General features: G+C 39.4%; 1 protein-coding gene across 8 annotated transcripts in view; it reads left to right on the forward strand.

Annotated features, from left to right (window-relative positions):
• Positions 1-883: 883 nt before the first annotated feature.
• FRS2 (fibroblast growth factor receptor substrate 2) overlaps positions 884-24986 on the forward strand; it is a 51912-nt gene continuing 27809 nt past the window's right edge. For 2 of the 8 annotated variants that reach the window (XM_030477974.2, XM_030477981.2), the window contains exons 1-3: positions 884-1019; positions 14572-14642; positions 18106-18214. The gene's annotated coding sequence lies outside the window, so the exon portion shown is untranslated. Of the gene's footprint in view, positions 1020-8113; positions 9953-14309; positions 14643-18105; positions 18215-19483; positions 19561-24986 lie in introns of those variants that run through there. The other 6 variants (XM_030477978.2, XM_030477982.2, XM_030477975.2 and 3 more) reach the window with 5 other exon arrangements.

A 24986-nucleotide genomic window follows, 5' to 3' on the forward strand; every position in this document is an offset into this window, starting at 1 on the left:
CAAAGAAGCCAGACCGCAAGAGGGGAACATATGCAGCATGGTCCGAGACAAAGCTGATGCGAGTTTTGTGCAGGCTGCCCTAACCACGAGCAATGTGTTTTGTTGGTGTGTGTGTGTTGGGACAGTAATTACACATTCAAGATTAATTGTAGATTACAAGGTCTTCTGGCCCAGGACCTGTCACGCGTATTGGTCTGTCAACAGGTAACAAAAGAGATGACGTTGGTAGTGACAGTAAGAACAAACGTGTGGTGGTTGTTCACAGTGGCTAACAGGAGTGTTCAGTGTTTCCACAAAGCTGCACAACATGCAGGTGTTGCACGTTCCTCTCGGTCTTCTTGCTCACCACATTTCTTCTTGTTGTACCTTTGGTTTTAACAGATACACCGTCCACCTTTCAGTTGCATGTAGTGCACTTCATGAAAACAGCGCAACGGCTGTCGACGAGTTACCGTGTCAAGTGCCTAAATAGCACTGTGACACCGTATTCGGCGCAACTGACGGGCGCTGCCTCGACAGAAATTTAAACCAAACCGACTGACCCAATCCTGCCCAGAGCTGTGCGCGCAGTTACAGCTTTAACTCTTTATTGATTTATCTTTACCTGGGAAACCAGCAAGACCAGCTCCGCGGCCGCCTCCCTCGCGGCTGGCCCCTGCACCGCTCTGCGACGCGCTGCCCACCGAGTGCCGCCTCCCGGGAGCAGCGCTGCGGGCTCCGCGCCCGCCGGGGTGGGTGACATGGCCGCCACCGCCCCCCGCCCCGCTTAACGGCCGCCGCGCCGCGCCGCCCCGCCCCGCCCGCTCGCCGGCTGCCCCCGCCCCCGGGCCGCTGCCCCCGGAAGGCGCTCTCGCCGTGCCCCGGAAGTTGTGGCGGGCACGGTCCGGCCCAGAGCGAGGCCCTGTTGCCGCCGCTGTCGGGAGGTGCAGCCGTTACCCGCGGGGCCGCCGTCTCGCCCGTCACAGGCGGCCCGGCCGGCTCGGCGCGGCGCGGCGGCCAGCGCGGGGCTCATGGCGGAGGTGGGTGCTGCTCCTTCCCCCTCCGTCCCTGGATCCCTCTCGCGGGGGTGCCCAGCCGGCTCCGCTGGGAGGGGGCGGCAGCGGAGGGTCCCGGGGCTGGGCCCAAGCCCGGCTCGCCATGGGCGGGAGCAGACCCGTGTCTCGCCTCCTCCCGCGGGAGCCGCGCTGGGACGTGCCCTGCGGGGGGACCTGCCGCTTCCCCGGTCGAGATGTGGGTCCGGGGTGCGGGGGCTCGCTGAGGGGGTGGCGGGGCCGGGACCCCCGGGGTGGGGACCGCCGAGGGGCGCGGGCGTGTGGGGGCTGCGGCCGGGGGGCGTTTGTTGGGGGGGAGGGCGGCGGGGGATCGGCGCCTTGTTCTGGGGCGGGAGGGCGGGAGGGAGCGGGGGTGGGTGAGCGGAGTGTGAGTTTAAAAACAAAAGACGTTGGAGCCGTGCTGGCGGTTGGCTCGCTGGGGCAGGGCTGGCGCGGGGTGCGGAGCACGGCTGCCCGCCCGCCCGTGCGCTTGGCGGGTCTGCGAGTTCAGCCTCCTCTTGGGTGACCTGTCAAGCGCCTGCACCTTCCTCTGGCTCAGCTGCTTCCGTCACATGCCTCTCGAGACAAGTGCATGTTCTGTTCCATGTCGCCGATCAAGTCCTGGGGCTTTCGAGGTGCGAGCCCTCAGACTAATTGAGAGCTCTGTCGGGTCAGTGGGTTAGTTGGGGTCAGCAGACGGAGCCTCCTCCGAGGGGAAGGGCGTCATCTGAGCTTTTCAAAGTGATGCTGTCTGTATCAATGGAAGTGATACCTAACTTGCTCCTATTTTAAACTCCCCTTCTTCTGGCATAACGCTAGATGTGAATGTAGCGAGGGCAGATCTGAAGCATCGTAAAGGTCAAAAGGTGTCTTCATATTCGTTTGACTGAGTTCTCCACCTAAACTTGCAGTTTAGGGTTTTTTTTTTCATTTTCTTCTGGAAAATTAAAGCATGTTTCCGTATTTTCCTGGTCACTGCATCTTGTTGAGTGTTAATGCTCAAGAGGTGATAATCATGACAGAAACCAGTCGGAATATTGTTGGACTGTGAGTTGAAAATAATCCTGTTATTGCAGTGAATACATACTGTAGGAATCAGGGTTGATTTTAGTTAGTGTTGAACTGTGATTTGATATTAATAATGTTTCTAACAAGTATTTCATTTGTGGCTTCTTTTGAATAGCCTTTGATTTTTTATCATTTTTTTTTTCTATTTAAAGTGCTAGTGACAAAATGACATTTAGTGTTAATGAGCAAAAGAGTTTTCTGAATAAGTATTTTTTATCTTTAATCGCATTAGTGTTAGCTGTAATTCTATATTATGAATCTATCATTAAATCTGCTCAGCTAGCTCTACAGTATTAGGGGACTGAAAAACTAATTTTTTTAAGATTTATTGCTGTGTTAAAAGTGATTTGGTATTAAGACACATGGGTCCAGATCCGATAAGCATCCTGTTTTCTAGTTAATGTCAGCAGAACTGCCAGGGAAGTTCATTGTCTGTCTTCCTCCGTTAGTAAGTGCATTTGAAAAGCACACCTGTCTATGCCTGCTTAAAAAGAAACCTGTATCAGTATAAATCAGCAGTTCAAGTCCAAACCCCATTAGCTCTGTTACAAATGGAAAGTCATTAAAAACGTTATTCCTTGACTGAGATTCCCCGAGTTTATTTGCCTCTGTGTCAAGAATGCTTTGAAAATGTTTGTTGAAACAATGTGCCAGCAGTTACATGTTAATCTGGTTAAATGGCTTTCCAGGGTTTTGCTCACTTTCCAGTTCAGTGTCTTTGTCTTAAATGGTGGTGGTGAGTTGTAGTCAAAATAAACTGTTCTCATCTCTGCATAATTCTTACAGGCAGAGTAGTTTGGAACACTTTCTCATCATGCAGGAAATCTCTGTTAAAGAGAGGAAAGGTTGTCTTATTGTTGCAATGAGCAGGTGGTAGTCTGTGGAAGAATCTATATTTGTAAGAAAAGGAGAGTTTCATAAACTGGAAAAATATAATTCATGGCACTTGGGAAGACTGGATACATGAATCTGATTCTGCACGTCAGTTGTACAGTTCTTGAACTGTGATGTTCTGTTTTGTCTTTTGAATTGATAAGATTGTTTCTTTTACTTGGTAACTGGCTCAACATATATTTATTTGCATAGCAAATAATTCCCTGTGAAATCTAATGATTCAGTAATGAATATTGTCTGGAAGTTAGTAAGATGATCGCTAACAGTCTGTCTGTACTCCTACTTACGATACTTTAGTGTTCAAAAATTAGCTTGAAAGTAGCTGTATCCATGTTTATTGGGGTCTGATTCTGAACACGCTGAAATTAATTTTGTTCACTTCTGTAACCATTGTGTCTTGTAGTTTAAGCAAAACAACTTTTTGAATAGTGGCTGAAATTCACTCCTGAGCAGAGAGGTTTGTAACACCACTTTAATCACCAGAACCATTGTTTAAATTCCTTGTAAATACTAAACTACAGTTAAGATAATACTTAACATGACTGCATTGGTTTAATTACGTCTGTGTTCTTCCAATGCGAATATCTGAGGTGATTTAATCAGTGATATTTAAAAGAGTATCTGGTGAAAGTATATTAAGTTAGAGTAACTAATGCTCTATCTTCATTTTATTAAACATGAAGAGCAAAATTGGTTTAAGTAGTGAATTGACCTCACTTCCTGCTGCTTGTGCCCAAGTAGACTATGGCTGCTTAGGTTTCTGGGAAGAAAAATGGGACAAGGCTTAATCTTAGGAACAAATTAATTAAAATAATAATGTCAGCTCCTCTGACAAGTTTAAATGTAAAATGTGGCCGGGTACGAGTGTGTTACCACAGCATCATAACCTGATTAAAATTGGATCTTCTGCTTTCCTAGCCTTCTTCCAGCTCTGCCTTCCTTGTGCTGGTAAGGAGTGCACTGGAAGCTGTTGAGGAAGCTGAACTAGCTGAAAGCTAGCAACTTTTTTTGTTTCGTAGAGTCAGTTTTTGATTGACTCAGCACCCTGACCCGACTGTGCAGTTGCATACCTGTCAGTGGCCATGTGAGCGGAGAGGTGGGATCCCAGAGAGGGAGGGAAAAGTGACACTGCATAGGCCTGAAGGTGAGACTGGTATTAGGGGGCTCCAGCCTGCAACCTACCGCTTTGCATAGGTGTACAGCTGGTATAGACCAGCTCCACCATTGAAAAACATGGTCCTGTTTGTTTCCACCTCGCTCTGCTGCTTCCTTCTTTGTGCAGGCAAATACTTGTATGGTTATGTGGTGAACTGGGTTGAGGTTTGAACGAACTTGGGGGAGGGGCAGGGAGGGGAGGGTTAGGTTTAAGCTGGATCAGTTTGCTGCACAAACATTTGTGCTGGCGCAAAGATGGGGGTGGAAGCAAGCAGTAAGGGGAGCAGGGTGTGTCTGTTTCTTTTGGTGACAGTGACACATTATGCCAGTTTAAAGTATATTCGATACTGGTCTCATTCACTGAGGTTAAGCTTGAACAGCATGGAGGGTTTGAAGACATTGTTCAGTTATGGTGCATGGGCATATTTTACATCTAAGACCCCTTAATCCATGGCAGCGTGTCTCTGATTTCATTATGTACTTTGAAGGGATTTCGAGGGAAGAATCTGGCCTTTTGTATAGTAACTAATTATTTTTTAGTGTTTTTGTTTGGTACCTATTTTTTCATTTAGCGGCACTTAATGGGAAAAACACGCCTGTTTGTAACTGCTGTTCATCCGATCCTTGAAACAGTGAATTTGTTCAGCATATATATCCACTTTTTAAAGACTAAAATAAGAAAACTGCAAGGTAGTTTGCAGTAATAAGTGGATTAAAAAAACCTAAATGAACAAACCTATGAAAATTACGAGGCTGACCTAAGACATATATTATAACTTCAGACAGTTTCCTAGGAGGCAGTGCATGACTTCTTCTTAAGTAACTATTTAATGGTTAGTGGTTTTCAAAATCTGTCTTAAGGCTTTCAGGCTATCACAGAAGTTCTATTTAATGTTTCAGGATATGGACGGGCATTGATTTTTATTCCTTCTGTCCCCAAACAGCTGTGAAAATTGTAGATACTCTGCCCCCTGCCATTTGTCTCTACTCCTCTGCCATAGATTATTACCATGCTTAATGATCCTTTCCACCAAAGAAGCTATATGCAGTGTTACGTGCTTTAGGCATAATCAGCAGTTAAATGGATAGTATTAGCTCAGTCTGCCTTCACTGATCAATTACTTTGATTAATTTTTCCTGCATAGGATTAGTGTGCTCTTAACACGATTCACTCTGCTGCAAGTCTGTATGGGTGGTAACCTCTCTTTGCTGGGTGGTGATGAGTAACTGGGCAGTAGCCGCTGCTGGAAGAGATGACCTATCCGCAGCTTTTCAGTGACACTTTCTGAAACAAACGTAATGGGTTTTATTTTTGTCTCCTACTGAATAACATCGGTTTTCATCAAAGCTGTTTGAGAAGCAGTTGGCTGAAAACTGTCCAAAGATGTGCAATTTCACACAGCATATGCAGATGGTATTTTAGTTGGTATAAGCTGTAGAACAACAACCCTAATGTAACAGAATTTTTGGCTCTTAAGCATCGTCTTTTCTTGATGGCCCTTCTGTGTAATCAGTGTTAGGTGTGAACATCCTTTTTGAACTGGCGATAAAACTGATGTGTGGTGTGTTCTCATGTAAGTATGTATACATATACCTGTGTATATATGTCATGTATTCTCCAAGTGTAGTGTAGTCTTCAAAGTTGCTTCTGGCAGGGTGGCAATAGTTATGACAACCAATTTAATTCACTATTTATTGAGCCCATCTTCCTGCAGCCATGTGATTCTCCAGAACTTTCAGTCTTTCCCTCAAGCTTGAAATGACAACAGAAATAATTATCCCTTGGCTTTGACAAAAAGAACTAATAACTTATTTCTGATGTTTATACATTAAAATGTCATGATTATTGCATGTTTGGGACTGACTATATGCATTCTTTTCTAATTAGTGGAAATGGTGTTGTGATTACTGACTGTTTCCTTGTCTTGTTTTACAGTACTTTAATTTCATGTGGTGTTTGTTCTTTTTAAATGCTTCCACATCAATATGTGGGGTAGTGAGATGAGAAGCTTTTTGTCACATGAGCCGTACTTAATCTGTCACTGACTTCTCAGGTGGTCCAGGATGATCCCTAAACTTTTTGCCAGATTCTCAGTTAACAGTGTAATACTTAACATCTGCGTTAAGCAATGTGTTGCTCTGAATTACTGCAAGTGTAAAATCGTTCTGTTGCGTGTCATTGCTATTGTAGCTGCCCGTGCTGGATGGTCACCTTTATTTACTTCTGCTTCTGGAACCAGCCACAGTTGCTAGACCTGCCACTTCGCATAGATTTTAATTTTTATTGTGTAAAGGTTCAGGTTCAGTATGGGCTGTTGGTAGAAACACCCCTGTGTTGGTACATTTTTGAATCAGGATTAAAAAAAGCTCCCAAATGTAGGTTTTAGCAAAGGTACTCAAGTATATCTTGCTATTCAGCTTTTCTTGTGCATGAGAGCCCACACAGAGTACTGCGTTCAGCTCTGGGGTCCCCAGCACAAGAGGGATGAGGAGCTGTTGGAGGGAGTCCAGAGGAGGCCGCAAAGAGCATCAGAGGGCTGGAGCACCTCTCCTGTGAAAACAGGCTGAGAGATTTCAGCTTGTTCAGCCTGGAGAAGAGAAGGCTCCAGGGAGACCTTAGAGCAGCTTCCACTACTTAAAGGGGGCGTACAAGAAGTCTGGAGAGGGGCTTTTTACAAGGGCGTGTAGTGATAGGGCAAGGGGGAATGGTTTTAAACTGACGTAAGAATGATTTGGATTAGACATTAGGAAGAAATTCTTCACTGTGAGGGTGGTGAGGCACTGGCACAGGTTGCCCAGAGAGACTGTGGCTGCCCCATCCCTGGCAGTGTTCAAGGCCAGGTTGGACAGGGCTTGGAGGAACCTGGTCTAGTGGAAGGTGTCCCTGCCCATGGCAGGGGGTTGGAACTAAATGATCTTTAAGGTCCCTTCCAACCCAAACCATTCTGTGATTTTATGTGTCTGTTACATTTTCTGTTGAGGAAAATGTGATTCAGAAATACTGTGTGAATTATCTATGCTTGTAATAAAAGCTGAGAACTATAGGGCATATCTGAGATAGCAATAGCTTTCCTGGACTGTACTGCAAACTCAGGAGAGACTCGGGCACTGTTTTATTAGTCTGAAGAACAAACTTGTTCCTTTGGCTTTTTGTCATAGTGATTCTGATCCTGGCAGGGTTGAGATGCTCCTGCTGCCATTCATACAGTGGTAACGGTTACTGTAAACCACTGATCCGTTACTGTGTGATCCGTTACTCAATGGTGAAAAGTTGCTTTAATTTCCTTCCTTTTCAAGGGTAAAACACTCTTCCATATACTGATACCTAGATGCCTGTGTTTCTCATGGAAGGTACAGAGCTTTGATCGATCTCTCACTGGAGCTGCAGTTTAAACTGATGTGCTGGTATTTCCACTGTTTTCTGTGGCTGCTGCTGAAGAAGTTAAACTGCATAGTAATTCTTGCCTGCTGGGATTACTCACCTTGACACAAATGAAACATTTGTCTTTCAAACAAATTTTCTTAAATGCTTTGCAGGGGGGTTTTATGCTCTCGTGTTAGCATGTGTTAGTATGACACTGGCACAATAGGCAGGTGGGGGCATTTCATTCTTATCATAATTTAGTTAGTAAAAGTAGCTGTAGTAATACTGCTTGTTTATAATCATAGAACATGGCGAGTTGGAAGGGACCTATTGTGAGAACATTGGAAAGATATTCATCAGCACAATATTAGATGTATTTCTGACACGGAATGTCTTTATTTCATGGCTTGCAAGATGTTTGACAGGGGGGAGAGTTGACAGGTTTTGCCATGCCCTAGGACAGTGACATCTTTTTCCCAAATGGAGATGTCGAAACAGTAGCTTTAAAGGGGAAACTCCAACTATTTATTTTTTCCTCTGCAGAAATGCAAACATTGGTTTATATATAAACTTAAAGTGAAAAATGAAGGATTTAGTGCTATGTTCAATCTGGGTAGCAGTGTATCTCATGCCGAGCTTTACTGAAATGACAGCAGTAGCTTTTTGCTTAGCTGCACAGCAGAGCAAAACAGAGCTGACTGTACAGCAGTTATCCTTCAGACATGTCTAAATTTTTCAGTCTATTTATGAGTATCAACAAACACTTTGTGCATACTTTCGCCATGCGTTGAATGCTTCTATTTTCCTTTAATTTAGCTTAAAACTAGTAATGGAATTCCTGAGGTTTTGAAAGGAATAGCTCTTGGCAAGCCTAGAGTTTTGAAGCCAAAGGCAAATTAAGATACCAAGCAAATACAGGGAGGGCTACTTCTTCAGGGAAGTATGTTAAGATTCTTCTGACATCTTAGAGTTCGCTGTACTTACGTTTTAAAAAAAATATATCTCTTTGAATTACTCCTTTAAAGCGCAATTGTTGTTACTTTTCTTTTAAGAAAATCTTCCTGGAACACAAGGTGACTTTCTTGGTTTTTTCCTCTTGATGTCACTCAAGAAGTTTAGCCTTTTCAGCCAACCATTAGAAGTAGAGAGTGTAATACTCCTTTCTTTGCAGCTGTCTGTATTTTTCAGTAACTCAAGCACTGATTGAAATGTGTAATTTTAGTTTAAATGTAATACGCTCTCGCTACTTAATCACCACAGTAATTGTAATTGAAAGTGGTTGTTATGCATCTGTCAGGTGATGCCGTAATACAATCAAAAATTTATTTACATTTTCAAAGTCTAGCTGTGCTTTTTATGAGGCGTATCACTAAGCTGCTTTAGCTTTGTGAGAATGAGATAGGACGTAGGGAAGCTTGCCTGTCTGTCACAGCCTTGTCCCTCTTTGGCATCTGTGCTGCTGCTTGCTGCAAGAATTCTTCCTCTTTTGTAACGTCTTCCCACTAATCCTGAGCCGTTCAGCGTTCACAGAAATTTGGCATGCTATCTCCTTTATTTAGGTTACTGCATTTCTGTATAGAGTTTCATGGCTGTATGCGCCTTCATTCAGGTCTTGCGATGTTTTTTATTATCATAAGCATTTTGAATGTCTGGGAGCTCATTATCATCTCTCTCAAACTTAACTCATTTGCTTGCCATTTGCAATGCTGCTGACAGTGATATAATCCTCTCTTGCCCAGGGCAGTTGTTTGGGAGTAGCCCTCTTTCTTCCCTTGAATCCACAGTAATGTTTTATTCATATCCTCCTTCTTCCTTGTCCAAACAACATTTTCAAGACCACGTTTTCTTTTTCTGTCTTTACAAGTGAAGTTGAGGCCTGTATCTGTCATCTGGAGTACTTCAAGTACCTCCTCCCTCTTCTGCTGATATTCCTATCTCTGCAATCTGTTTAAAATACAGCTGGTACCATGTTTCAGTAGTCTGACTGCTAGCTAAAGCGCATTGTCTTTGAATTCAAAGACCTGCATCTCATCATCTTACATTTCTGCATCATATTCTTTTCCCCTGCTACTCTGGACATTCAGATCTATATTTTATCCCTTTCTCCTCCCCCCATGTCTTTACTTATGTTTGATGTCATATTCTTCACTTTGATTTAGGAAACTTTTTAGTATAATTGTATGTTATATATGTTAATGCTACTACAAGAGAAAATGACTGCACCTCTCGCTTTGCTTCGTGGGCATTACAGTGCCCTGTTCTGTCTCTGCTTATACAGATGAAGTACTTTTTGATCTACCAAAGCTGACAGGGATGCATGTTACCTTTGGATCTTTTCTTACGGAGTCCTGTGAAATGTATGTTGCTGTAAATCTTCCAAACTGGTTCACTTGTCCGATGACTATACTTCTTACTCTGGAGTAAGCAAAGAGCACTGGTGGTATGCTTTAAACTCTGTTGTGTGAGTACAGTGTCAGATTTTGTAGACTTTTATTATTGTATGTGATTTCAGTTAGTAAATATTTTTTTCTGCACTTGGCAGGTTTCTTTAGTGAGGCAAATCAGATGTAATCTGCAGCTTTTATTTAAATGCTATACAAATTGAAGTAAACTGGCAGTAAAAGTAGTATTAAGTGCCATGTCCTATACTTGACTTACTGCAGAATAAAAGCTAATATTAACAGAGGTAATACTTTTTTTTTTCTCTGTAAATATTTTTTCATCTCTTATGAAACTTTAGGTCACAAGGTTTTTGTGGCTTGTGTTTTGAATGCTTTGGCTGGTAGTAAAATGAAAAAGTAAAACAATTACAATAGCTAAAATAATTAACATATAGCTTGCTGTACCTGTCATTAGAAATGTTTTAGGATAGCACAGTTAAATCATCATGTACCTCTTCTGTGTCGTGGCAGCTTGCCTGGTGTTTTAGATTCAAAATCTACTTTCATGCCTTGAATTTAAGAGTGCACTGTATGTGTAACTCATGAATTTGTATTGCCATAAATGTTAAAGGACTAGAGCAGAGGGAGTTTTGGTGTTGGTTCTCTCAGGTGTACAGATGTTAATGCTAAAGTAAGCTGGATGTTTCGTATAGGTCTACACCATATTTATGCAGCTAGACTGGAAGTAGTCTTAAATTCTTAAATAATTGGCCCCTACTTTAAGGTTCCTAAAAGCGTTAAATTAGCAATGTTTGGATGCTCTGTGTGAATGTGAATACCTACTTCTCTTCTGATAGGTGTCTCTTTCTTAATTTACTGTTTAAGTTCTAGGGGGTGATACTCAGTTCCTGAGAGAGCTTCCTCTGTACTTGCAATTTTGCTAGGAAGAATATTATTATGTTAATCTTTGTTATTAAAAGGCATTTGTTTAAGACATTTTGGATCTTAAAAAGTAATGAACAAGCTAATATTAAATAAAATATTATCCAATAACTTGTTCTCTAAACTTGAACTTTGTGGTATTTGTTTAGTAATATTATAATAACATTGTTGTGCCTATATTTAGAGAAATTCTGAGTAATACATGCCAGTTGGTCAGTTCTGCAACCCTAGAGAGTGCTCCATTCCTAAAAATTGCTGGACTAGAAAAGAATGTATACAGGAAGGGGAAAAGGGAATGTACTACGTAGGCTTGACAAACTATTTTCTTTTTTAAAATTTTTTCTTCCTCCTTATTTTTGTAGACAGGTAGATGGGTGAACCTTTCTTACCCAGCGCTTACATCCTATCTCCCCAAGTTCCAGAACTTCTTCTGAGAACAGAGGGGGGAGAGCATTTCCAGCTTGTCCTCTGGGTCTTTAGTTCTAGAGCAGTGAGTGTTTTGTCTCAGTGGTACAACATACACCAGAAGCTTAGATAAGCTTCTAGTTTCTGTAAGACTCTTTGGATTTAAGTGTATATTATGACTATTATTTTAAGATACTGATGACCACTTAGGATCTTGAAATATTTCTACTTGTAAAGGGCAGCAAAGTGCCCTTCAAAATCTAAAGTTCAAGTTATTTGTCTTGGATTTTCTGTGCTTACAGTGAATGTGGATCATCTGTCCTTCACAAATGTGTTTTCTTTCACTATGACTTTAGTCTGTATGTCTCACTAAGTTTGCTTAATAAATACTTATTTCTTTCTGCTTCAGGGTTCCTTGTTCTGTTAAGGCCCTGTAAACTGGTCCCATAGAGGACAACATCATGTATGTCTGCTAAATTTACTTCTCTTAAAGAGTTTGTATTTCTTATGTCAGCTGTAATACTGAATTCTATTTGTTAAATGGATGTGACTTACTAATTTTAAATGGTATGGGTTTTTAGATCGTTTCATATCAAAGTTAAAAGCTGTTTAACATTGTTAGTAGTGTGAAATTGAAAAGTAAACTACCTCTCTGAAGGTTTGCTTGTGCCACTACCCTATCAGTTTAGTTGTTAGTTTCTGTGAATTTTTCACTGCTCATGTCAAAATAAATCAATTACACTTACTTATACTGAAGTCTGTCCCCTATCCTGTCTCCCTCCTCCAAGGACATAGGCACCTCCATTTTATCCTGGGGCTCAGCCTAAGGAAAGCTGTGAAGTTTTGTGTCCAGGTTTAAATATTTGTGTAGTGTTAAGGGTCACAGGTACAAGTGTATGAAAATTAATTGGTAAGCAGTTAAATGAAGTTTTATGTTCACACCTCACCTCTGACAGCTTCCCGTTCTCTTATCTATGGCTAAGTAAGTTGCAGCACAGTTTTGGGTGGCTCTTTATTTAGATCCTTATTCATGTAAGATTTTGCTTGGTGTTTTGACTTCTCATCGAACTACAGGTGACAAAACTTAGTGAGACATGTAGGAAGAGTAGGGATTAATTTAAGCATATGCTGTTCAGTTTGGAATTGAAGCTCTCCTTAGGAAGGATGACTTCTTTGTAGTTTGGAGTAGGAAGATGTCTGAAGAGGAGGAAACCTGTTCAGCTGAGCTGTTGGGGACAGGCAGAAATACTTAATGATAAGTAGTTTACTCTAGGGAAAGCTCTTAATAGCATGATTAAATGTTGACTACCACGAGATATTTTATGCTAATGAGTGATATTAACCAGTTGTTATGTGATATGTGCCAAACTGCTCTCGCATTCACGATGAGATGACTGATTGCAGTGGTACTATTAGATTGATTGGCTGTATTGCTGACTTAAAAAGTGAGCAGTGCATTAAGGGTGGTGTACTGGATTATTATGAAGTGTTCTATCATAAGCATAAGTTTTCAAATTGTACATGAAATATGTAGTTTTAGGCTTTTGAACAAAAAAAGTTAAGTATTTGTTTCAATGCTACACATTTAGTAGCTAATTATTTTGAAATTCTGACAGTTTTTTATCAGCTGCTGTACTCGGCATATTTTAAAGTGCTCATTACATACAGGTCTCGATTTTTTTCAAGAAAATAAACATATTTGAAGTAAGACCTGTTTTCTAATCCTGCTGTCAGATGTAAAAATGTCTAGAATAGGCAGATTGTATTTCTTCATGTTGCCTTCTAGTGCAGTGCCTCACAAAAAAGTGTGTGGCCTGAATGTGTGTGGGTTTTGTTTTTTCTTTTAATGGAGTTATGCAAGTTAACATAGCTTTTATTGTTGATTAATAGCTAAAATTATTGGGGTAGGATGGGGAAGGGACGACTAGTGTTCATTCTTTTATAGAAAGAAAATCTTAAGCTCTCTTCCATCACTTGGGTGCTTTCAGCTTTATGTTCTGCTCCATCATTAGTCTGTAGAAATGCTGGCATTCAGCTTGTCAAGAATTGGACATAACCCAGGAGCTGAAAAGAATGTAAACTCTTGTATAATGAAATATATAAAACTTCCTTGTCAGCCAAGGAGGAATAAGTGAAATACTGTATTAATGAGGTTTTTAAGTAGTTAGATTTTAGGTTTGTTCTGTATGAAATGTTATTTCTCAAGTGTGCTATATCAAGGAAATGTAGCTTCAGAATGCCTTCTATATTCTTGACTTCAGAACAAACAAGGAAATATCACAGAGAATGCTTGAGATGATGGAATAATAAAGGCTAGCAGTGTATGGTGAACAGTAGAAGTATTCTACATATTACATCAAATAGTAAATGTTGTGGGCTGACTGTTAGGAATCTGAGAGAGATCTTGGTTTACGTTCATTGTAAAGGCTTTCCAGGAGTTAATTCCAATACCAAACAAAACTTCAGTGAAGTCACATCACTGATTACCTTTCATTATGAATGGACTATTTGGAGGTGGGTAGTTGTAGGAAATTTTGTAGCTATATAGGGCTGTGTAAAAAACATAAAACTAGAAAGAACAAGGGGGTGTTGTCTTTAAAATGCAAGCCTCATGAATGAAATGTAACTAAAACTGTCACCAAAATGTTTGATTTTAAATTTATGTTAAAAGCTACTTGCCAAGTTAGTCATAGGCAAACCCTAATAAAAACCATTAAACTTTCTTTGGGTTTCAAATCTGTATTTGTGAATATATCTTTTCTGCTATTGGTGGGAGTAAACCCATTATTCCAACAGAAATTTGGAGAAAATCTCAGAAACCTAGAATCTGAGTTTCACTTGCTTTGTGCTAAAATACCATCACAATTTCTTTCCAAACTGAGATATAGAGCAGAAGCAAATTCCACTCTGTTTCTGTTGTTAATAGTGTGTTATTTGAGACTAGGGACTTTTGCCTTTTTTTTTTTTTTCTTTTTGTTAATAAATATTTTTTTAGAAGCGTTTTATTACCAAGACTTGAAATTTTTGTGCTGTTGCTGATGCACAGTGAGTACATCATTCCCATTTCCATGAAATATATTTTTAAGTTGTTTGAATGGCACAGTTTTGCCCAGCTGTTTTACACTTGGGTGAAGTGTTAAGTTAAACTGGATGTCAGTAGGTTTTGGGGTTTTTATTCGAACTCAAAGATAGCGACAGCATAGCTTGGGGCAGGCAGTGCACTTTTTTCCTACAGTTTGCTTTGCAAGATCATCTGAGCATGCAAAATTACACTGCTCGTAAATCAGTTTACAGTATGCCTTACAGTATTTTTTCGTTTGTTTGCTTTAAGAGGCCATGATGTGAACTGCAGCAATATAGCAGCTGATTCCTGAGTGGTACAGTGTTTGTCTTCTGAATGAGGTAGGGATTTTGTTGGGGGGCTGGCACCTTGTGAGGATGGTGAATTTATCTGCTGGCTCCTTGGTGATGGTGGTTGCAGCTTCCCAGAACTTCATTTTATTTCCAAGAAAACTGGAAATGTTCCCTTATGTGCATTCACAGGCACACCTTAGGCCTGTGCCTAATGTAATGAATTTTACCAATTTTACGTGGTGCCCTGCAATTTTTCATACAGATTTTATGCATTATTTACCCATCTGTTTTTGTGGTTTTTTTTCTTTTTGGTTTTTTTTTTTTACTAAGCTATTATATCTGCTTCATCTAAGGCTATACTTCACTGTTGATGGCATAAGTCTATAGTAGTGACTTGGCAGAGATTTTAAACACTTGCAGATGTAATTAAACTTCTCAAAAGTCAACTATAGATGGTTCTCTAGGGAACTTCTCAAGTGAGTCATGTACAGTATCACGTAAGTAGAAGACTGAGTTCTGAGGACCTTATTCCCTAGGCTTATCTGATGGCTAGGGAGGAAGCCTAGATGTGATTAGAGAACTTGGCTATCACTTCAGTATATAGTGAGTTACAAAAATGGCTAATACTAATATACCCCTACAAATCTGTTCTATCCAGTTTGGCCCTAGTTCAGTGAATAGACAAAAGGTATCACCTCAGCAGCCAAGAATTAATGCATTTTAGATTGAATAATGTATGAATTACACTACTGGGGTAACTGATCCATGTTGCTGTTTTGTAGGGCTGTTAGAGTGGGGAATGTTAACATGCTTGGGATCCTGTCTGAAGCAGGCTAGTGCAATAGGATTGCTTGCAAAAGTCACTGACTGCTGCAGTAGAAGAATTGGCACCAGTGTGCAGTGTTAGGCAGGTTTCAGAATTTTTCAGCAGCCCTCTTTGCAGCATAGCACAGGCTTTCATTTGCTGGCACAGCAGAAGAGGGGAATGATTCCACAGCAGCGAGAGATGAGTATAATCTGGCTGTGGTTCCATCATGTATTATTTAAAAGTTTTCCAACTGTTTGTTTTCCCTTCTGCACTACAGTTTGCTGTCCTCTCACTTGTGATGTTAAAGATGTATATAGGCTGACTGAAGTAACGCGAATTAAAGGTCTTCTTCCCAAGGAAAGTGATATCAATACACATGCTTTGCATAATTTTTTGCTTCTCTCATTATTTTCCAGGACACTTATGAAGCAGTATTGACTTCTAAATGAAATCCAACAATCTTCTCCTTCTGTAATTTAGGGGGTAACATACAGAAATTGTTCTGCATATACAGATTGTCAGCATATATGGGTTGGAATTTATGAAGGAGCGTAGGGATGTTTGTTAGGTTGATAATCTTTGAAGTATTCAGTGTGAAATAATTTACTTCAAGTCATACAACAGTATCAAACCAGATATCATGTTTAGAATAAGCAAATTGCTAGTGTAATGATATCGGCTGTTCTAGATAATACATACAATTGAGATGTAGAACTGGACCTATAGGTGAGCAGCATAAAGGTTGATGGGGTTAAACAGAAGTTGTGGGAGCTGGGCAAGATAAGGTAGTGGATGAGCACGGGGTATTTAATGAGAACTGATAAAGAAAGGGGACTAGGAATTGGTTAGGAAGAAGCTCGATTTTTGGAATACTTTGAATTTTGGGTGCTTGACTTAATTTATCCTAGTGTCACTTATTACATACAGAATTTGAATTATAGTGTTTGTCTTAGCAGTAGCTAATTGTCATGTTTCTTAATTCTAAATTACGTTCAAAATATCTGCAATATTGTTAGGCAGGGATAAGTGGCTTCTGAGCGATTTTTTTTGGGGGTGTCTTCTAGTGTAGACAAAGGGGTTGCAATAAATGGACAGAGTATCTGGGATTCGAGTGCACCGTAAGTAGCATCATGGTTATTTCACACGGCTTCTGTACTTGAGACTAAATTTTCTTCAGTCCCTTTCTGTTTTCTAGAACATAATGTAGCTTTTGCAGATTTTGTTGTTGAATTCCAGTTTCTGTAACATACTCTTGTTGACTGATTAAATTATTGCTGGATGTAATGTGTTGCTTTCACAGAAGCTTGTGTTTTGTTTGCTTGTACAGCCTGAGACACACCATTTATGTTTGCTTTTGAATTTTTTATATGAACTGCAAAAGCACAGAGAGAAAGAATGGGAGTCATGGTTTATCTTGGATTATCCAAACTTGCTCTGGAACATTATTGCCAAAGGTGATTATGCTGAGAGATTATTATGTTTATGAAGTAGTTGTATTTTCTCAGACCACAATTCTTGTAAAAGGATAATTAACTTAAAGCTTGGGCTATTCGTTCCAGAATCTGTGCCAGTGCCAAAATATTTTCAAACAATACATAGTTATCATTTCAAAGATATCCTTTTAACTTGAAATACTAAGTAGTGTAATAAGTTTTTAAAACATACTGCTCTCTTTCTAGTTTACTGAATGTTATTTTTAAGGTAAAAGAAAGCCATTTATCTTGCATTAGAAATCAGATGTTAATGTGCTACTTCATATGAAGGCTTAAACTTTATGTTCTTGCTCTAAATCAATATTTATGCTGTTGTTTTTTTGCGGGGACACATGCACAAAAGTCTTGCTGTTTGTAGCTATTGTTGCTGAGCACTTTAACAATGAGGTTTAGCAAATCACAAGTTTCCAAAGGTTTCATGCTGTGTGTTTATGTAAACTGTAATTTAATACTGAGTTGGATAATGCTTGAGCTGGAGTTTGTAAGGAGGCTTGACATCCATAGTTGACTTTTTGAAAAATGATGGGAACGATTTCCATCAGTCAAGTGAAACAGCTTAAGTGTCAGGAGCTTAATCTTTATTTGTATACTTAGGTGAAGTTTCATGGTTTTGTTTTAAAGAAAATTCAGAAGTAAGTGGACTTTTTTAACAAAATCTGTACTGGCTAAAGTATCACTAATCCTGCTTCTAAACATTTAGGAACTTTTGAAGCTGTATTTATGCAGAATTGTTGACACTTTTACTGCATTGAACATGGCAGTTAGAAATAGCACTGTTAGAAATTGTAGAATGCCAACATGCTGCTTCTGTAAATCTAGATTTAATGAGCCTTATCAATCTCATTCTTGATGTTGCAACTGGAATACTATGCTTTTTGTAAAAATCTTTTCCCAGCTTTTAAACAGATGTCAGTATTTGCTTGAAATTATACTTTGCACACATAACTAACCGTAGCTTTATAGAACTTCCCTTTGCATAGAGTACGTTCAGAGAAAGCAGTTTCAGAGGCTAGGTGTTCTGTAGGTTTTTGTAAAACTGATACCCAAGTTGATCTATTTTAGCAGATACTGTAATATCTCTTTACGTCACAATGAAGCTGTATTTTGATAACCACTTTAAAATGGTCCAAGTATGACCTGCTTCCAAAATAGAAGAGTATAATTTCTCCTTAGGCTTCATGGTCCAGCCTTGCTCTTGTTGGCACGACAGCAAGACCAGTGCAGTGATTTGGATTGAAGCTTGGCTGGCTAAGTAGAAGATAGCCAGAGCAGGAAAAGACCATGTCTTTCAGGTGCAGTCACCTTTAGATCAGCTAAAGGTAACAGAAAATAGCATTCTGAGGAAGAAGAGCACTGCAGATAATTTAAAATATCCCATCTAATAATGACTGCTTAATTTGCAAAAAGAAAACTTCACACTACTTGATAGCCAGGCATGTTTTCTATACACGGGAGGGAAAAATATGTCCTTGTTATAAATTGAATTTGTATTATCTCAGAAACATAGGCTTGGTTTTGAAAGAGGTGTTTTTGTTACCTCCTGTCAGTGCTATTGGACATAATTCTAGTAGAGAATTCAAATTTTTGTAAAGAGTTATTTATTTTTGGCATTTTTCTGTGACAGCACATAAAGAAAAAATTGAGTGGGACACAGATATGTAAATATTAGTATTGAGTCATTTGGATTTCTCTGTGATTTCACAACAGTAGTAAGAAATTTTTTTATTTATTTATTTCAAGGAAGCAAGCAGGGGTTGGCAGGATAAAAGTTTGTGGAGTAGCCCAATATTTAACCTGCAATATTTAGAGTGGCCTTTAATGAGTGTTACACAACTATTTTGATTATTAACTGGTTTAGCTTTTTTTTTTTTTACTTTTTAAAAGGTGTGCAAGCATCTTAGTTATTCCCTTTACATAACTAATATCAAATGCTCTAGTTAAAGTACATAGATACTATGTATAATGGGAATGATATATGAATAGAATACAACTGAACTTCTTCTGTAAATGGGACTTTTTACATCTTTCTCCCCGCCTCCCAGTCATTCCCGTACCACACATACTTAAATATGGCTACTGGGACACAATTAATGTAGTGTGGTTTTTTTAAATTGTGAAAGAGAATATTTAAGAGAAAATCCAAACTTTCAGATGTTTAGCTTTAATCTTGAGTATATGGTTGAAAGAGCTTCCACAATTCTTAGCTGTTTTGAAAGCTGTCTCCCTGTAATGTTAAAATCTTTGACATAAAACATGACCCTTATTAACATAAGCATCTGCTTATATGAGTAGAAAAAGCACCCATTCTATTTAACCTTTACCTTAATATTTTCAGTATAGTTGTTGCTGCTTATAAAATCATTGTGCTTTTTGTTATGTTCTGCGTAGATTAGTGCTGTTCTTTGGTGTGCAGAACAAATTTAAGATGCAAAATTACTTGCAATTTCTCCTCACTGTTAAATTCAGCATGATGGAAAGATTATTACGTGAAACTTAAATTCTTAATGTTAACTTGTAGCTTTACTGGCTGTGAGGGGTGGCTTTAAGACACAGCTGTTAACAGGAATTTTTTAATCTGTTCTTCCCAGAGACTTCCTATCTGTCCTGGCTGCTTGAAGACAACAGAAACTCCATGTTTCTGGGGTTGCACTGAATCAGTAGGAAGGTTGTGCTGTTAATTAGATATTATTAATAACATCTGGTTTTGCTATTCATACTGCTGTCTTTTTCTGAATCGATTAAATAAGCAAGAACACCAAAATATTTTTGAATTTGAAAGAATCAGCTTCTGGTAATGGAAGATGTAGTTTTTAAGGAATGACTTGGAAAATACATATAAATCTTAATGGCATCCTTTAATGGTTTATATTTATCTTGATATTGTTTAAAATATTGTTTATATAGGTACATTTCTATGAGAAGATGTGCGCAGAGTAGGATACATATGCTGTTCTATCCTTAATTTGTGTGACTGGTTTTGGTGATGCTTTGAGGCCAATGTTTGTCTGGTAACTCGAGGTGAAATGATAATCTTTGTGTTAGTCCTTACAGATACATTGCAACTTTCTGAGAATGCATGTTTATTTTTACAAGAAGCATGCTTTATCCAGCTAGCACAGGCAGCAATAGCAGTGAAGAGATGGAGGCGTAGGCTCAAAGAGGCTATTTCTTTTTATAAAATTAGGACAATTAAGACCTGCAACCTATTTCAGAGTTTGTGGAGCAGATACTGTATTTATGACACCACAAGTAAAATCCATCCTGCTTAACACCAGTCACACTGGGTAACTAGGGTAGTTGTGTGTAGTAAAGCTTTGGAAAGGAGAAACAGCATGCTCAGGACCTGGCTGTGTCTATATTACCATGCCAATAGGTACAAATGATTTTGTCCTTCTGCCTGTTTATTGTGCAGCTTTGGTAAAGATTGGACTTTTTGCATTAGAGACTGTTAAGTTGGATAATGCTGTGTATTTTGGTACTAGGTAGTTAATGGATGTTTTAATCCAACTAATAGTCGAGGTTCTTTAAACCAGTCAAGCACACTTGCAGATCTGTTTCCAAAGCATGCCAGTATCCAAAATTATAAGCTTGTTGGGCACATTCATGAGAGAATTCTTGTGCGTTTGGTAGAAATAAGTTGCACCATCCTTAGAACTGTTTATTCATTGAAGTTCTCACTGGTTGCTTATGGTGCAGTCCATACGGATAGATGCTCAACTTCATTTAACATGCAGTAACAGTTTTTTGAGATGTTTGATGGGTACATGCTCTTCTGAGCCCTCTTTTCCCCTTGCCACATAGACTCCTTTTATAGCCTTTAGATTGTAAGGGAATGGTGGGAGACTTTTCGACAAGGTGTCCTTTTTGCGTCTGAATTTATATGAGCAAATGTCTAAACATGGTTATGGAAAAGATTTTAATCTCATGTGATTGAGCCTCCTATGCATGTACCTTTGGGCTCACTAGTTGTATTATCTCCAAGAATACAGTTCCTGTAGGAAAAGTAAACTACTTTTGGCACAGCATGTCTTGAAAAATGTCTTCATTTCAAGGTCTTCCTTGCTTTTTCTTCCCTTGTCTCTTGTACTATTGCAGACAAATATTTTAAACATAAAAATAAAAATGGATTAGCACTGTGTGATGACTAAGTAAGGTATAGCTGGAGTTCCGTAAGAAGCTTTTTCCAAGTCAAGTTTACTGACAAGTTGTACACTTTCCCCTTTCTAAGCCTGTGCCCATCAGCTGTATGTTTGATGTCTTTACAGTTGTGGGTTTGAAGGGTTATAAGCAGTACAATATCAAATAATACCTCTGCATGTAAAAACTCATAACTTGTACTCAAATTAAGGGAGAAGTGCAAGGCACTTAAATTGTATGATAAGCATAACACTCAACATAGTTGAAATGAATCTGCTCATTGCCAGTTCTTGGATGGAGAATATTTTCATTGCATGGGAACAGACAAAAGCAACAAGATAACTGTGCCATAAAACGGGGATGCCAGTTTAGACTGGTAGAGGTGTTCCTGCCAAGGAACTGTGGCTGGATGTACAGTTTTCATGTCTGTTACAGTGTGTGTAATGGTCAGCTGAAATTACGTCTCTCTTGTGGTAGCTGCAGTATAAAAGGGTGGGAATTACCAACTCTTTTTTAGAATTTATAGTCTAAATGGATAAAACAGGCATGCAAAATAAGAAAAAAATACATGTATTACGTAAGTGATTGTACATTGACAGCAATCATGGTAGCAAGCTCCTTCAGATGAACGAGGGATGAGCTAAGCAAGGAACATGGAATGAGAGGGGAGATAGCTGAAATGAGATGTGGCGAGAGGAGGAGGAGCAAGGAAGTGAGATGAAGACTGTAATGGACAGAAAAGGTCAAGCCAACATAGGAAAGACGGCTGAGGAGATGTTCAGAGAATCTTCCAAACATCCCGGAAAGCAAAGGTCCTGGCCTTAGCCACCTCTGGTCCTGTCACCTGGGGTGCTTGTCGGGCTTCATCTGACTGGCCTTGTCCACTGGCCAGAATAATTGGCAGTGTGGTGATTGATACTCATCACCATACTGATTCATTAAACCCCAAAGTTGGTACAAAAGGGCCAGTTGTTATTTTCAGGGTATTTTCCAGCTGAAGTCTCTCCGGCAGGAGGTGGAATGCTATAGGAAAGATGGGAAAAAAAATGGAGGTAGGTAGGAAAGGGAGGAACACTATGTCCAGTACTCATGCTTTACAAATCAATTGTCATATAAAATTGTTACCTGAACTGAGTGCTTCTGGAAAACCTCCTCTTACACAGTACAGCGAGGGTTGTTTTTTTCCTTTATGGAATAGGTGAAACTCATTATCAAAGATTCTAGATCAAAAGTAACATTAATGAAACCTTAAAGTTTACACTTCAGGCTTCACAGCTTTGTTACATAGCAAACGTTTTGATTTTTCTATCCAAAGATGCACATTCTTTCAAACCTGTGTGTTCACTGGTGTTACTTCCACTGTTCCATGCTTCAAGGTACTCGGTAATCAATTCTGTTATTTGTGTCAGTCTTGTATGTAATGCAGTGATATGCTAAAATGTAGTCCGTGTCAGGAATATATTTCAATGCCAAGTTCAAATGTAGTTTTTATTCTAATACTGCTTTTGAAAATCTTTAAATGCTGGAGAAAGTGGTTGGTTTTTGTTTGTTTGGGGTTTTTAATGCCAACATTTATTCTTAGTCATAAATTGCTTAGGGCTAGAGTGGAGGAACCTAGTCTGAGTCCTTTGTGTTCTGATAAGAAACTACAGCTCACCCATTTACTCTTGAATTGAAAGCAGTTAACTTCTACCTAAATAATTTATTCCAGAAAGTTTGCTGACCTTGATTTTGGAGCTACTCAAGACATCAAAGCTCCACCAGTTTTCTTGTCAGCTTATTACAGACATTAATTGCCATGTATTTATTATATGTTTAATTATTTGGTGGTGTGTTTTTTTTTTACTTAATGATTTAAAGAACCTGACTTTTTAATTTTTAATTCTCAAAGATTCTATCAAGTTTCCTCATGTTGAAGTGTAAACTTTTTTGTTTCTATTTGACCAATGTTTTTTGGGTGTAAATATTTATCAAACTGTAACTGATAAACATAGAAGTCCCATCTTAGTCCATTTGTAATGCACTTACTTGCTTAAGATAGAACAGCTCAGTTATCTGGCAGTATCCTACATCTCTTAAATACAAGAGAGCACCTCAAAAATCATTACTGCATTTCTTCACAGAATAAAACACTATGCTGGGGTCTCAGGTGACAGGGTGTTCAGCTAATAAAATATATATGAAATAGCTCTCAAACTTCTTTTAAATTGCTGTATTTTGTTATGATAACTAGTAAAAACAAATCCTCTGTGGACAGTGGTGGTTCAGTTTAGCTGGTTTACATTTTTTATGTATTGTTCCCAGGCCTTTCTTGAGCAGTTGAAATGTGTTGTAGGGAGTGAGAAGATCTTTTAACTACTTTACAGGAGTTTGAGTATTAACAATGGTAAGAAGCAATTTCCCTTACTTTAAAATATTTGTTAAAATATTTAGCTGTCGTGGTTTAACCCCAGCGGGCAATCAAACACCACACAGCTACTCGCTTACTGCTCCCATGTTGGGATGGGGGAGAGAACTGGGAGAGTAAAAGTGAGGAAACTCTTGGGTTGAGATAAGACAGCTTAATAGGTAAAGAAAAACCTTTTTGTGCAAGCAAAGCAAATCAAGGAATTCATTCACCACTTCCCATGGGCAGGCAGGTGTTCGGCCGTCTCCAGGAGAGCCGGGCTCCATCATGCCTAACGCTTGCTTGGGAAGATGAACACTGTCACTCCAAACGTCCCCCGCTTCTTCCCCCAGCTTTGTATGCTGAGCATGACACCATATGGTGTGGAATGTCCCTTGGGTCAGTCGGGGTCAGCTGTCCCAGCTGTGTCCCCTCCCAGCTTCTTGGGCACCTGCAGCCTGCTCGCTGGTGGGGTCGGGTGAGAAGCAGAAAAGGCCTTGGCTCTGTGTGAGCACTGCTCAGCAATAGGGAAAACATCCCTGTGTTATCAGCACTGTTTCCAGCACAAATTCTATAGATATTTTCACCTAGAGAGTAAGTTGAGAAGGGACTTAGTAAGTCAACTTAAGTATCTGTTGAACTTGGTTTTTAACTTGCAGGCATGTGTATTTGAAGTCTAGTTTAAAATGTTGATTCGTATAAATTAACATTAAATTTAAAACACAAATCCAGTTCTTGGAATTGAATGAATTAGAATAGATTGTTTTCTTTCCATTCTTGTCTAAGTAGGTGCCAGCAAGCTTTATGGGCTTGTTATTTAAATGGGTTTTATGCCAAAACATTTTACATGCCATGTTTTTAAACAAATTGTGCTGTTTTGCTAGAGACCACAGAGTTTTCGACCATAAAATGCTCTAGCTGTAGAATCTGTGAATGATTATTTTTTTTATCATCTTTGGCCAGTTTTGTAATACCCTGAAGCAGCAAACTGGCTGTTTAAACTGTGTAATTTAAGTTATCTGTCCTCTTCTAGCAAATTGTTGGATTGGGGTCGTATCCATTTCTCTTGTTGCGCCTACTTTAAAATTAACCTGCAAGACCCATTGATGGGTCAGAATCGTAACTTTTTTAACGTTTCTGTTAAAATGTCTAAATCTGAGTTCTTCTGTGTTCTGTCCTTTCTTTGATGCTTTCTGTGACTTTTCACTGACAATAAGGTGTGATTTATTATTTAACTGCGGCACAGAAGAGAGTAACTACAAAGGTGTATTTGTGGGTGTAGTTTCAAAAAGCATTTCTCTCTGTGGTGCTGTTGGTATAAACAGTGCCACCCCCTTATATGTGCTTGGGTGTTCATGTGGTGAACCTGATCAGGAAGCTGGTCCAGATTAAAAAATAGCTGAGCAAGGGAAATGATTATTTTTAACCCAGATAAGTTACAAGTGACATACTGATGTTTGGAAGTGATGGGTAACTGAAGAAACGTTTCTAGAAAGCTGAGATTCCTGCATTTCAGTTATGGGGTTTACTTATTAGTGTTTTTGTTTGTATTGTATTTCTCAGTAGCA

Source organism: Strigops habroptila, chromosome 3, assembly GCF_004027225.2.
Source record: "Strigops habroptila isolate Jane chromosome 3, bStrHab1.2.pri, whole genome shotgun sequence".
Classification (NCBI taxonomy): domain Eukaryota; kingdom Metazoa; phylum Chordata; class Aves; order Psittaciformes; family Psittacidae; genus Strigops; species Strigops habroptila.